Source organism: Panulirus ornatus, chromosome 18, assembly GCF_036320965.1.
Source record: "Panulirus ornatus isolate Po-2019 chromosome 18, ASM3632096v1, whole genome shotgun sequence".
NCBI classification, from domain to species: Eukaryota; Metazoa; Arthropoda; class Malacostraca; order Decapoda; family Palinuridae; genus Panulirus; species Panulirus ornatus.
Genome location: NC_092241.1, coordinates 46817993 through 46833604, shown reverse-complemented (window position 1 = coordinate 46833604; position 15612 = coordinate 46817993). Strand labels below are relative to the sequence as shown.

Here is a 15612-nt window from a genome sequence, read left to right as displayed (position 1 = left end):
GATCGAGATGATGTAACATAAACATATTCCATAACGGTCGATTACATTTTCACTGACAAGTAACTCCACCCGCCAAAACGCTTGTGTCTGGCAGATGAGACTCACTCACTAATCACACAAGATTAATTAGACGTACATAATCAGATGTAAGATTATCTACTAATAAAGCAAAGGTAAACATTGTGTAAACTACTGTAACTTTTTTAATGTAATCTTTTGTCAAGCCATCTATTCAATAAAATAAGTATCAAGTAGGATTTTTCGATTCTTAAATAGGCCGGCGCTAAACAGAAGAGAACTTTAGTGTGCCAATCAACACTAATGAAATACTGGGGTTACACACACGGATATATATTGAGTACGACCACAAAACTCTTGGACGCGTTGGTATTATTCTTGACTCAGCACAACGGTACGTAGGTCGACTTTCAAACCCTAGGTTTAACGATGTGGTCCCTGGTTTGATCCTTAAGTATGGGTCATGCCAATTATCAGAGTCACAAGTCGAGATGTATTAAATTTTGAGGTAAAGTGCGAATGTTGTGAATGGCACCCGTGAAAGGGACCTTAGTACTGTGTGAGATGAGACTACGATGGTTAACAGGCATTTGTATTTGTGGATAAATGTGACAGAGTCAGTGTGGCAGCGTTAGAATTAACGTGTGTGGAGTGATACAGCGTGAGTCAGTTACTAAGTGAATGTGTCTGTGTCAGGTGAGTGACTAGCAGAAGCGTGAGAGCGAGGATCGCGTCTGGCAGCGCGGGTGGACCAGGAGGCTGGCGCCGGGGAGGCGGGCCTTCCTGTCCCGCTTGACGCCGCTCCTCGTCTCTCCTCAACACCCGCGACATTTATCACCTTCCCACTACATTTTTTCAAGTTTATTTCTACCCTAAGGTATGACGTTTGGGTATAAGCAACCCTGAGACCCTCTGGCTTGGGGATGGGAGCGAATCCTCGCTGATAATACGTGAGTATAGGTAATGTGGGATGTTAGGGTGGAGTACCCTGGGCAGTGACCGACCGGTCATCCTATCACTGGATCATATCGCTTCAACCTTCCCCCTTGTATAATTCATTGTTTATCAGAAAACAAACCTGGATCTTAAAGCCAATTTCATAGCAGAATTTCTAAATATACAGAAATATTCAACAACTGAACCAGAGCATAACGGACAAAAGGAACGGTCACTACTACAGTGTAATTCACTGTTCAGCAAATGATGACGTCCACTCCACGTCAGTTCGTACACTCATTCATAGTGCAACCCAGATCATGTCAACACGTCTCTCACTATGTAACCCATAATGTGAGTGTCACTCACTGTGGCACAGCCGTACCTGGACCTGTGTTCTCTGTATTCTCCTCCGCACCACAGTATGGGTCAGTGGTGTATGTAGTACAGTAGCCGCAACTGGTCAAAAAACAATCCTTGCGGGTGGTAAACAGACCATCAGATTGTAAGGTTTAGTTTCGTTTTCACGTCCTAATAACTGTTAGCTTGCGATGTTCCTTTTCCCTAGTGAGAGCACTAGCATCCCGTTCCTCTATCGAATATTGAAACAAGATCATTTTTTTCAAAAAAGTTTTCGGGTGTCCTTGAACAACTGCTCTACCCTTAGTAAGGGCGGAGGTTACGGACATGTAAGGTTAAGTTGAGGCCCAGTAACACTGCTGAGGTTGTGGCAATATGTTCGTGAGGTTGGATCACAAGTTACAGTAAAGACGGGAGGGAACAACCATCACCACCAACACGTCTTACCCTCTCATGTCTTGCCTAACATTGACGACCTGTCCTTTTATAACAAGTGAGTTTTCCACTTCCTCGTCATTTTATACATTATATCTCTTTTTCTTCCTACTTCTTTCTAAAGCCACGTTTATATCTTACTTACGGTCTGGGCTAGAAGAAACTTTTTCCTACGTCCGAGGTCTTCGAAATAAAAAATAAATAAAGGGTATGACATGAAAGAGGTTTCGGCAGACGTGTTGTCAGAGGTTCACAACGGTGAGAGCTCTGATAATGGCAAGTAGGTGGGAAGTAGGCAGGTCTGTGTCAGGACACATCCTGTTTATCTAGTACGGCAGACGCACACCCTGAACCACTTATGTACGACAGGGGAAAAAAGTAAATAAGGAATCCAAACGTACTGAGAGCATAAACCACACGTAATGATAATAATAATAATAGTAATAACTAATAATAATAAATAATAATAATAATAATGATAATAATAATAACTATGGATTGGCGTAAACGACAAAATGTCATACTGTATAAATTAAACTGGTGACAAGTGAATATATCTTCAATGTGCCAGTAATAACAACAGTAAGCATATAACTTATTTACATATAACGTTAACGGAACAGGAAGTGCATATATGATATCCATACTGATGTATGATAACAAAACACAGGAAAGTATATAGTGGATGGTACCAGCTGCCATTACGAGACATACCATAGCACAGGAGACAACCAATATAACCACAAATGCACAAGAGAAACTTTCATACTATCTTCATGTGCTTTTTACTCTGACAAGTCATAATGGAGGTTTTCTTCAGCAATGCTGCACCAGACATTTACCCACACATACACAAACCTTTCGAGAAAAGTATGAGAGGATGATAATGTTGCCGGTACAAAGGTTCACACTGCTACCAACATATACAACAAACATTATGCAATCACCGATCAATGGTCACGTAACAATCAACGTAAAGAATCTCAATATTTTCAGTTCAGTTATCTGAAAACTGTCAGCAATGATGCTGTATGCAAATAAGTAGTGTACTTCTTAAATACAGCTGACTAAAACGGTAAATCACATGACGATATTTGGGAAAAAAATAACGGATATCTTCCACATCTATGTAACAAATGTGCGCTAAGCTTCCAGTGGATCGACAGGTGACACAGACCATACATTCTCAGTCTGTGGAACATATAAGAGGCCCACGAACACATCAGTATGCACCCTTCATTTGTTCACTTGTGGCAACATAAGGTAAATAACCAACACAAACTGAGGGAAAGAGGCAAGCCACGCGATAATAATAATAATAATAATAATAATAATAATAATAATAATGATAATAATAATAATAATAATAATAATAATAATAATAATGGTAATGAGGATTCTTTATATCCAATTCCCTCTCTTAGCCTTAGCGAGGTTGACTTAAAGATCGGACAAACAATGGCCTCATTTTAAACATGTAATCACTACAGCTGTAAGAATAATTAATAGAAATAAAATCTATTGTATAAATTTTTGTTATTACCATCATTATTGAGCATGTCCAGACATCCGTACGTGAATCACAAGAGGTTATAACCATGGTTAAGGCTGACGGGTCACCCTGCCAACACTTAGTATCACACTACCTTAATACTGACTCTCATCACATCTGCCTGAAGGACACATGGTAGTTATGACCCACTCTTGCATCTATGACGTACATTCAAGGTGAAGTTTACAGCGTGACGCGAAAAGAAACCAAACTCATATTTCGTATGAATTCACGTTAGTATTTGAGGCAATAACTCAAAATATTGCATAAGCGTACATACAGGAGCACACACACACACACGACACGGCTGTCGCATCACACCCGGTATGGCTACCTCCTGCCACATAAGGTCCCTCGTCCCCAGGGTCGTAGTTCGCAGACAGCATCCACATGTTGGAGCACATCCTAGGTTCTTCAAGACCTCCTCTACAAGAACATCTTTATCACGACCATGGTGAACATCAGCTATCATTTGCAGATCTCCATCCGACATTGTTTACACTGTGTGTCTTTTATCTATACATTAAGTATTTGGCGGGAATTTAGTTCATAAGCCACTAATCATTATTATCATTATTATCATTCTTATTCTTCTTCTTGTTCTTCTTCTTGTTCTTCTTCTTCTTATTATTATTATAATTATTATTATTATTATTATTATTATTATTATTATTATTATTATTATTATTATTAAAAGCATACATAAAACATTAGAGACACCGTTTTGAGATTTCTCTAGCAATATATAAAACTGACAAACTAAACATCTAACGAAAACGACAATTTGTATATACAAGATTTTCCTGCACTTGCACACCATCATCTCACCTTACCAATAACCACAGTCCGGGGCCAAAAGTGTTTGGTGATAACTCCCACCAGGAAACATCCACCTCTGATGATAAACCCAACCATATGTGCTCGACTATATAAAGACACTGGACCCCATCACACGTTGTATGGCTGGAAATTCCCAGGAGGAGAACTTTTCTTGTATCTTCCCTGGCCAACCGCCTGACATTGTGTCATTATCTTTATGTGTGATAACTTCAGTCAGGCGACACTTTAATTGTTCAATAAAGATATGAGTCAGGCGTCTCACACCCAACTATTTTTACTGTTTACTGCAGGTATGTGTGGACCATGGGAGAGGGACCAGACCAGGATGTTGGTTGTACGATAGGTTACCTTAACCACCTGGGTCCACGCCCCCACCACAACGGCACGACCACCTCACCATCCTGACTGCTCGACCTCTCATATCATCAAAACTTCAGGTCATCACACTCAAGGGTCGTACCACCATCGTAGTGCTGAAGGGTCGTATCGTTGTGCTTATGGAGTTACGTCACCGATGCCTCTATAAAGGTCCTGGGTTCGTCCGGTCTAGGTCACCGATGCCTCTATAAAGGTCCCGGGTTCGTTCGGTCTAGGTCACCGATGCCTCTATAAAGGTCCCGGGTTCGTCCGGTCTAGGTCACCGATGCCTCTATAAAGGTCCCGGGTTCGTCCGGTCTAGGTCACCGATGCCTCTATAAAGGTCCCGAGTTCGTCCGGTCTAGGTCTCCGATGCCTCTATAAAGGTCTCGGGTTCGTCCGGTCTAGGTCTCCGATGCCTCTATAAGGGTCTCGGGTTCGTTCGGTCTAGGTCACCGATGCCTCTATAAGGGTCCCGGGTTCGTCCGGTCTAGGTCACCGATGCCTCTATAAATGTCCCGGGTTCGTTCGGACGAAACCACCTTCGACGCTCCCAAGAACAGTGTTCTGTAATCGGCCGTTGATACATTCTGTCTCCCGGTCCGATATACAGACGTTATCTACTGAAGACGCAGGACTGAAGTCTTCAACAAAATATGATCACACACACACACACACTTGCGACAGTTATGAGTGAAGTGAAAAGCAAGGAGGATTGCAACAGCTTACAAGGGGACCTAAACAGAATACGAAGTTGGTCTGGTACATGGATGATAAAATTCCACCGTCGGGTTCCACTGTAATGAGGACAGGACGAAGTGACACAAGCCATCAATATTATCTATATTATCGTACGACATAAGATTCAGGATTCTCTGCGTCAGAAGGACTTGGGATTCGGACATCATCCCTAATCTGTGGCCAGAGTCCCATATCAGGAGAACAGTTAAAAGGACCCACTGTCTGCTGACAAATGTTGGATTACCATAAGGATAAGGAAGTAATTAGCAAGTTGATCATATCCTACAGAAGACGAAAACCAGAATATGCTTCTCAAGTTTGGTCAAGGCAAGCAACTAATGAAGCACGTAGAGCTAATAGAGAAGGTCCAAAAGGAAGCAACAAAGATGGTACCAGAATGAAGAAAGCTGAGTTGGAGGCTTTCAATTTTCCCCATCCTGGAAGAGAGAAGATTGACGAAGTGAACAGTGAACACATATTCGAAATGAAGCAAGAAACTTGTTTAAAAAGATGTAAAGAAGGACTTGTATGGTATAAGTGAGGTTGATGAATGAAATATAATGAATGAGGACATGTGCAAATACAAATGTATATGTATACAGTTGTATGAGAGAGTATGTTCAAGAGATGGGGCTCCACCAGTGTGAATTCCCTGCCCGTACGTTACTGGTAGGTAATGACACACTTGTCTTACGTAAGTGTGATCCTGGCCGGCAACATGAGTGTGGCAGACGTGAGCGAACCTCCCGGTTAGCCAGCCCGTCCATCCACCTTCTCCCCCAAAGTAGGTGGAGACTACTGTGGTACGGTCCACCTACTGTGGTGTGGTCCACCTACTGTGGTGCGGTCCACTAATGTGGTATGGTCCACTACTGAGGTGTGGTCCACCTACTATGGTGTAGTCAGCTACTGAGGAGTGGTCCACCTATGTGGTATGGTCCACCTACTGCGGTGTGGTCCACCTACTGTGTGGCCCATTAATGTGGTACGGTTCACTCCTGAGGTGTGGTCCACTAATGTGGTACGGTCCACTACTGAGGTATGGTCCACCTACTATAGTGTAGTCAACAACTAAGGTGTGGTCCACCTACTGTGGTGTGGTCCACTAATGTGGTACGGTCCACTACTGAGGTATGGTCCACCTAATATGGTGTGGTCAACTACTGAGGTGTGTTCCTCCTACTGTGGTGTGGTCCACCTACTGTGGTGTGGTCCAGATAATGTGGTGGGGTCCACTAATGTGGTACGGTCCACTACTGAGGATGTGGTTCACCTACTATGGTGTGGTGAACTACTCAGGTGTGGTGTGGTCCACCTACTGTGGTATGGCTCATCTACTGCGGCGTGGTTCACCTACTGTGGTGAGGTCCACCTACTGTGGTGTGGTCTACCTACTGTGGTTTGTTCCACCTACTGTAGTGGTTCACCTACTGTGGTATGCTCCACCTACTGTGGTGTGGTCCACCTACTGTGGTGTGCTCTACCTACTGTGGTGTGGTCCAGATAATGTAATGTGGTCCACTAATGTGGTACGGTCCACTAGAGGTATGGTCCACCTATGGTATGGTCAACTACTCAGGTGTGGTGTGGTCCACCTACTGTGGTATGGTTCACCTACTGCAGTGTGGTTCACCTACTGTGGTGTGGTCCACCTACTGTGGTGTGGTCTACCTACTGTGGTATGCTCTACCTACTGTGTGGTCCACCTACTCTGGTATGATCCACCAACTGTGGTATGTTGGTATGATCCACCTACTGTGATGTCCACCTACTGTGGTGTGGTCTACTTACTGTGGTATGGTCCACCTACTGTGGTGTGGTTCACCTACTGCGGTGTGGTTCACCTACTGTGGTATGGTCCACCTACTGTGGTATGGTCCACCTACTGTGGTGTGCTCTAACTACTGTGTGGTCCACCGACTGTGGTGTGGTCCAGATAATGTGATGTGGTCCACTAATGTGGTACGGTCCACTACTGAGGTATGGTCCACCTATGGTGTGGTCAACTACTCAGGAGTGGTGTGGTCCACCTACTGTGGTATGGTTCACCTACTGCAGTGTGGTTCACCTACTGTGGTGTGGTCCACATACTGTGGTGTGGTCTACCTACTGTGGTATGGTCCATCTACTGTGGTGTGGTCCACCTACTGTGGTGTGGTCCACCTACTGTGGTATGCTCTACCTACTGTGTGGTCCACCTACTCTGGTATGATCCACCAACTGTGGTATGTTGGTATGATCCACCTACTGTGATGTGGTCCACCTACTGTGGTGTGGTCTACTTACTGTATTATGGTCCACCTACTGTGGTGTGGTTCACCTACTGCGGTGTGGTTCACCTACTGTGGTATGGTCCACCTACTGTGGTATGGTCCACCTACTGTGGTGTGCTCTAACTACTGTGGGGTCCACCGACTGTGGTGTGGTCCAAATAATGTGATGTGGTCCACTAATGTGGTACGGTCCACTACTGAGGTATGGTCCACCTATGGTGTGGTCAACTACTCAGGTGTGGTGTGGTCCACCTACTGTGGTATGGTTCACCTACTGCAGTGTGGTTCACCTACTGTGGTGTGGTCCACATACTGTGGTGTGGTCTACCTACTGTGGTATGGTCCATCTACTGTGGTGTGGTCCACCTACTATGGTGTGTTCCACCTACTGTGATGTGCTCTACCTACTGTGTGGTCCACCTACTCTGGTATGATCCACCTACTCTGGTATGTTGGTATGATCCACCTACTGTGGTATGGTACACCTACTGTGGTATGGTCCACCTACTGTGGTATGGTCCACCTAATGTGGTATGGTTCACCAACTGTGTTGTGGTTCACCTACTGTGGTGTGGTCCACCTACTGTGGTGTGGTCTACTTACTGTGGTATGGTCCACCTACTGTGGTGTGGTTCACCTACTGCGGTGTGGTTCACCTACTGTGGTATGGTCCACCTACTGTGGTGTGCTCTAACTACTGTGTGGTCCACCTACTGTGGTGTGGTCCAGATAATGTGATGTGGTCCACTAATGTGGTACGGTCCACTACTGAGGTATGGTCCACCTGTGGTGTGGTCAACTACTCAGGTGTGGTGTGGTCCACCTACTGTGTTATGGTTCACCTACTGCAGTGTGGTTCACCTACTGTGGTGTGGTCCACCTACTGTGGTGTGATCTACCTACTGTATTATGGTCCACCTACTGTGGTGTGGTCCATCTACTGTGGTGTGCTCTAACTACTGTGTGGTCCACCTACTCTGGTATGATCCACCTACTGTGGTATGTTGGTATGATCCACCCACTTTGGTATGATCCATCTACTGTGGTGTGGTCCACCTAATGTGGTATGATTCACCAACTGTGGTGTGGTTCACCTACCATGGTGTGGTCCACCTACTGTGGTGTGGTCTACTTACTGTGGTATGGTCCACCTACTGTGGTGTGGTTCACCTACTGCGGTGTGGTTCACCTACTGTGGTGTGGTCCACCTACTGTGGTGTGGTCTACCTACTGTGGTATGGTCCATCTACTGTGGTGTGGTCCACCTACTATGGTGTGGTCCACCTACTGTGGTGTGCTCTACCTACTGTGTGGTCCACCTACTCTGGTATGATCCACCTACTCTGGTATGTTGGTATGATCCACCTACTGTGGTATGGTACACCTGTGTTATGGTCCACCTACTGTGGTATGGTCCACCTAATGTGGTATGGTTCACCAACTGTGTTGTGGTTCACCTACTGTGGTGTGGTCCACCTACTGTGGTGTGGTCTACTTACTGTGGTATGGTCCACCTACTGTGGTGTGGTTCACCTACTGCGGTGTGGTTCACCTACTGTGGTGTGGTCCACCTACTGTGGTGTGCTCTAACTACTGTGTGGTCCACCTACTGTGGTGTGGTCCAGATAATGTGATGTGGTCCACTAATGTGGTACGGTCCACTACTGAGGTATGGTCCACCTGTGGTGTGGTCAACTACTCAGGTGTGGTGTGGTCCACCTATTATGGTATGGTTCACCTACTGCAGCGTGGTTCACCTACTGTGGTGTGGTCCACCTACTGTGGTGTGATCTACCTACTGTATTATGGTCAACCTACTGTGGTGTGGTCCATCTACTGTGGTGTGCTCTAACTACTGTGTGGTCCACCTACTCTGGTATGATCCACCTACTGTGGTATGTTGGTATGATCCACCCACTTTGGTATGATCCATCTACTGTGGTGTGGTCCACCTAATGTGGTATGATTCACCAACTGTGGTGTGGTTCACCTACCATGGTGTGGTCCACCTACTGTGGTGTGGTCTACTTACTGTGGTATGGTCCACCTACTGTGGTGTGGTTCACCTACTGCGGTGTGGTTCACCTACTGTGGTGTGGTCCACCTACTGTGGTGTGGTCTACCTACTGTGGTATGGTCCATCTACTGTGGTGTGGTCCACCTACTATGGTGTGGTCCACCTACTGTGGTGTGCTCTACCTACTGTGTGGTCCACCTACTCTGGTATGATCCACCTACTCTGGTATGTTGGTATGATCCACCTACTGTGGTATGGTACACCTGTGTTATGGTCCACCTACTGTGGTATGGTCCACCTAATGTGGTATGGTTCACCAACTGTGTTGTGGTTCACCTACTGTGGTGTGGTCCACCTACTGTGGTGTGGTTTACTTACTGTGGTGTGCTCTAACTACTGTGTGGTCCACCTACTGTGGTGTGGTCCAGATAATGTGATGTGGTCCACTAATGTGGTACGGTCCACTACTGAGGTATGGTCCACCTGTGGTGTGGTCAACTACTCAGGTGTGGTGTGGTCCACCTACTGTGGTATGGTTCACCTACTGCAGTGTGGTTCACCTACTGTGGTGTGGTCCACCTACTGTGGTGTGATCTACCTACTGTATTATGGTCCACCTACTGTGGTGTGGTCCATCTACTGTGGTGTGCTCTAACTACTGTGTGGTCCACCTACTCTGGTATGATCCACCTACTGTGGTATGTTGGTATGATCCACCCACTTTGGTATGATCCACCTACTGTGGTGTGGTCCACCTAATGTGGTATGATTCACCAACTGTGGTGTGGTTCACCTACTGTGGTGTGGTCCACCTACTGTGGTGTGGTCTACTTACTGTGGTATGGTCCACCTACTGTGGTGTGGTCCACCTACTGTGGTGTGCTCTACCTACTGTGGTATGGTCCACCTACTGTGGTATGGTGCACCTACAGTGGTATGGTCCACCTACTGTGGTGTGGTCCACCTACTGTGGTGTGCTCTACCTACTGTGGTGTGGTTTACCTACTGTGGTATGGTGCACCTACAGTGGTATGGTCCACCTACTGTGGTGTGGCCCACCTACTGTGGTGTGCTCTACCCACTGTGGTGTGGTTCACCTACTGTGGTATGGTTCACCTACTGTGGTATGGGTCACCTACTGTGGTATGGTCCACCTACTCTGGTGTGCTCTAGCCAGTGGTGTGGTCCACCTGTGGTGTGCTCTACCATGGTATGGTCCACCTACTGTGGTGTGTTTCACCTACTGTGGTATGGACCAACTACTACGGTATAGTCCATCTACTGTGGTGTGGTCCACTAATGTGGTACGGTCCACTACTGAGGTGTGCTCCACCTACTATGGTGTGGTCAACTACTAAGGTGTGCTCCACCTACTGTGGTGTGGTTCACCTACTGTGGTATGGTCCAACTAATGTGGCATGATCCACCTACTGTGTGGTCCACCACTGTGGTGTGGTCCACCTACGGTGGTGTTATCTACGTACTGTGGTGTGGTTCACCTACTGTGGTGTGCTGTACCTACTGTGTTATGGTCTACCTACTGTGGTATGGTCCACCTACTGTAGTATGGTCCACCTACTGCGGTGTGGTTCACCTAATGTATGGTCCACCTGTGGTGTGGTTCACCTACTGTGGTGTGGTCCATTACTGAGGTGTGCTCCACCTACTATGGTGTGGTCAACTACTGAGGTGTGGTCCACCTACTGTGGTGTGGTTCACCTACTGTGGTATGGTTCAACTAATGTGGCATGGTCCACCTACTGTGGTATGCTCTACCTACTGTGGTAAGGTCCACCTATGGTGGTGTTTTCTACGTACTGTGGTGTGGTCCACCTACTGTGGTGTGCTCTACCAACTGTGGTATGGTCCATCTACTGTGGTATGGTGCACCTACAGTGGTATGGTCCACCTACTGTGGTGTGGTGCACCTACTGTGGTGTGGTGCACCTACTGTGGTGTGCTCTACCTACTGTGGTGTGGTTCACCTACTGTGGTATGGTTCACCTACTGTGGTATGGTCCACCTACTGCGGTATGGTCCACCTACTCTGGTGTGCTCTAGGCAGTGGTGTGGTCCACCTTCTATGGTGTGCTCTACCTACTATGGTATGGTCCACCTACTGTGGTGTGTTTCACCTACTGTGGTATGGGCCAACTACTATGGTATAGTCCATCTACTGTGGTGTGGTCCACTAATGTGGCGCGGTCCACTACTGAGGTGTGCTCCACCTACTATGGCGTGGTCAACTACTGAGGTGTGGTCCACCTATTGTGGTGTGGTTCACCTACTGTACTATGGTCCAACTAATGTGGTATGGTCCACCTACTGTGGTGTGCTCTACCTACTGTGGTGTGGTCCACCTACTGTGGTATGGTCCACCTACGGTTGTGTTTTCTACGTACTGTGGTGTGGTCCACCTACTGTAGTGTGCTCTAACTACTGTGGTATGGTCCATCTACTATGGTATGGTCCACCTACTGTGGCATGGTTCACCTTCTGTGGTGGTTCACCTACTGTGGTGTGCTGTACCTACTGTGGTATGGTCTACCTACTGTGGTATGGTCCACCTGCAGTGGTATGGTCCACCTACTGTGGTATGGTTCACCTACTGTGGTGTGGTTCACCTACTGTGGTGTGGTCCACTACTATGGTGTGGTCCACCTACTGTGGTGTGCTCTAACTACTGTGGTATGGTCTACCTACTATGGTATGGTCCACCTACTGTGGTGTGGTTCACCTAGTGTGGTATGGTCCACCTACTGTGGTGTGGTTCACCTACTTTGGTGTGGTTCACCTACTGTGGTGTGGTTCACCTACTGTGGTGTGCTATGCCTACTGTGGTGTGGTTCACCTACTGTGGTGTGGTCAATCTACAGTGGTGTGGTCCACTTACTGTGGTATGGTCCACCTACTGTGGTGTGCTCTACCTACTGTGGTGTGGTCCACCTATGGTCCACCTACTGTGGCATGGTCCACCTACTGTGGTGTGGTTCACCTACTGTGGTGTGCTGTACCTACTTGTGTTATAGTCTTCCTACTGTGGTATGGTCCACCTACTGTGGTATGGTCCACCTACTGTGGTGTGGTTCACCTACTGTTGTATGGTCCACTTACTGTGGTGTGGTTCACCTACTGTGGTGTGGTTCACCCACTGTGTGGTCCACTACTGTGGTGTGGTCCATCTACTGCGGTGTGCTCTAACTACTGTGGTATGGTCTACCTACTATGGTATGGTCCACCTACTGTGGTGTGGTTCTCCTATGGCGTGGGTCACCTTCTGTTGTGTGGTCCACCTACTGTGGTGTGGTTCACCTACTGTGGTGTGGTTCACCTACTGCAGTGTGGTTCACCTACTGTGGAGTGGTCCAAAACTGTGTTGTGGTCTACCTACTGTGGTAGGGTCCACCTACCGTAATATGGTCCCCCTACTGTGGTGTGGTTCACCTAATGTAGTGTGGTTCTCCTACTGTGGTGTGGTTAACCTACTGTGGTGTGCTCTACCTACTGTGGTGTGGTCCACTATTGCGGTGTGGTCTACCTGCTGTGGTGTGGTCTACCTACTGTGGTGTGGTCTACTTACTGTGGTGTGGTCCACCTGCTGTGGTGTGGTTCACCTACTGAGGTATGGTCCACCTACTGTGGTACGGTCAACCTACTGTGGTATGGCCCACCTACTGTGGTATGGTCTACCTACCGTGGTGTAGTTCACCTACTGTAGTGTGGTTCTCCTACTGTGGTGTGGTTCAGCTACTGTGGTGTGCTCTACCTACTGTAGTATTGTCCACTTACTGTGGTATGGTCCACCTACTGTGGTGTGGTTCACCTACTGTAGTGTGGTTCTCTGTGGTGTGGTTCACCTACTGTGATGTGGTCCACCTACTGTGGTGTGGTTCACCAACTGCGGTGTGGTTCACCTACTGTAGTGGTCCACCTACTGTAGTGCGGATCACCAACTGTGGTGTGGTTCACTTACTGCAATGTGGTTCACCTACTGTTGCGTGGTCCGCCTAGTGTGGTATGGTCTACCAACTGTGGTGTGGTTCATCTACTGTGGTGCGGTTCCCCTAGTGTGGTATGGTTCACCTACTGCAGTGTGGTTCACCTACTGTGGCGTGGTACAAAACTGTGTTGTGGTCTACCTACTGTGGTAGGGTCCACATACTCTGATATGGTCCCCCTACTGTGGTATGGTTCACCTACTGTAGTGTGGTTCTCCTACTGTGCTGTGGTTCACCTACTGTGGTGTGCTCTACCTACTGTGGTGTGCTCTACCTACTGTAGTGTGGTCCACAACTGTGGTGTGCTCTATCAACTGTGGTGTGGTCTACCTACTGTGGTGTGGTCCACCTGCTGTGGTGTGGTTCACCTACTGAGGTATGGTCCACCTACTGTGGTACGGTCCACCTGCTATGGTATGGTTCACCTACTGTGGTATGGTCTACCTACTGTGGTGTGGTTCACCTACTGTAGTGTGGTTCTCCTACTGTGGTGTGGTTCAGCTACTGTGGTATGCTCTACCTACTGTGGTATGGTTCACCTACTGTGGTATGGTCCACCTACTGTGGTGTGGTTCACCTACTGTAATGTGGTTCTCCTGTGGTGTGATTTACCTACAGTTGTGTGGTCTACCTACTGTGGTGTGCTCTACCTACTGTGGTGTGGTCCACTACTGTGGTGTGGTCTACCTACTGTGGTGTGGTGCACCTACTGTGGCATGGTCCACCTACTGTGGTGTGGCCCACCTACTGTAGTGTGGTTCACCTACTGTGGTGTGGTTCACCTACTGTGGTGTGGTTCACATACTGTGGTATGGTCCACCTACTGTGGTGTGGTCCACCTACTGTAGTATGATCCACCTACTGTGGTGTGGTCCACCTACTGTGGTATGGTCCGCCTACTGTGGTGTGGTTCACCTACTGTAGTGTGGTTCACCTACTGTAGTGTGGTTCTCCTATTGTAGTGTGGTTCACCTACTGTCGTATGGTCCACCTACTGTGGCGTGGTTCCTCCTACTGTGGTGTGGTCCACTACTGTGGTGTGATTTACCTACTGTGGTATGGTCTACCTACTGTGGTATGGTCCACCTACTGTGGAGTGATTCACCTACTGTGGTTTGGTCCACCTACTGTGGTATGGTCCACCTAGTGGTGTGGTCCACCTACTGTGATATGGTCCACCTACTGTAGTGTGGTTCGCCTACTGTGGTTTGGTTCACCTACTGTGGTGTGGTTCTCCTACTGTGGTGTGGTCCACCTACTGTGGTGTGGTTTACCTACTATGGTGTGGTCCACCTACTGTGGTGTGGTCTACCTACTGTGGTATGGTCCACCTACTGTGGTGTGCTCTACCTACTGTGGTCCAGTGTTGTGGTCCACCTACTGTGGTATGGTCCACCTACTGTGGTGTGGCTCACCTACTGTGGTGTGGTCCACCTACTGTGGTATGGTCCACCTACTGTGGTGTGGTCCACCTTCTGGGGTGTGGTCTACCTATTGTGGTATGGTCCACCTACTGTGGTATGGTCCACCTACTGTGGTGTGGTTTACCTACTGTGGCATGGTCCACCTACTGTGGTGTGGTCTACCTACTGTGGTATGGTCCACCCACTGTGGTGTGGTCTACCTACTGTGGTGTGATCCACCTACTGTGGTGTGGTCTACCTATTGTGGTATGGTCCATCTACTGTGGTGTGGTCTACCTACTGTGATATGGTCCACCTACTGTGGTGTAGTCTAAACTACTGTGGTATGGTCCATCTACTGTGGTGTGGTCTACCTACTGTGGTATGGTCTACCTACTGTGATATGGTCCACTTACTGTGGTGGTTCACCTAATGTGGTGTGGTTCACTACTGCGTATTGGTCCACTACTGTGGTATGGTCTACCTACTGTGATATGGTCCACCTACTGTGGTGGTTCACCTAATGTGGTGTGGTTCACTACTGCGTATTGGTCCACTACTGTGGTGTGGTCAATTCACCGTGCCTTAGCATCCTCCCCAACACCTCCATCATGCCCTAGCATCCTCCCCAACACCTCCATCATGCCCTAGCATCCTCCCCAACACCTCCATCATGCCCTAG

The 15612-nt window shown here is 47.7% G+C and overlaps 1 protein-coding gene across 1 annotated transcript in view; it reads right to left on the bottom strand.

The window, feature by feature from the left end:
* shtd (anaphase promoting complex subunit 1) overlaps positions 1-15612 on the bottom strand; it is a 596397-nt gene that overhangs the window by 140309 nt on the left and 440476 nt on the right. The window lies entirely within an intron of this gene.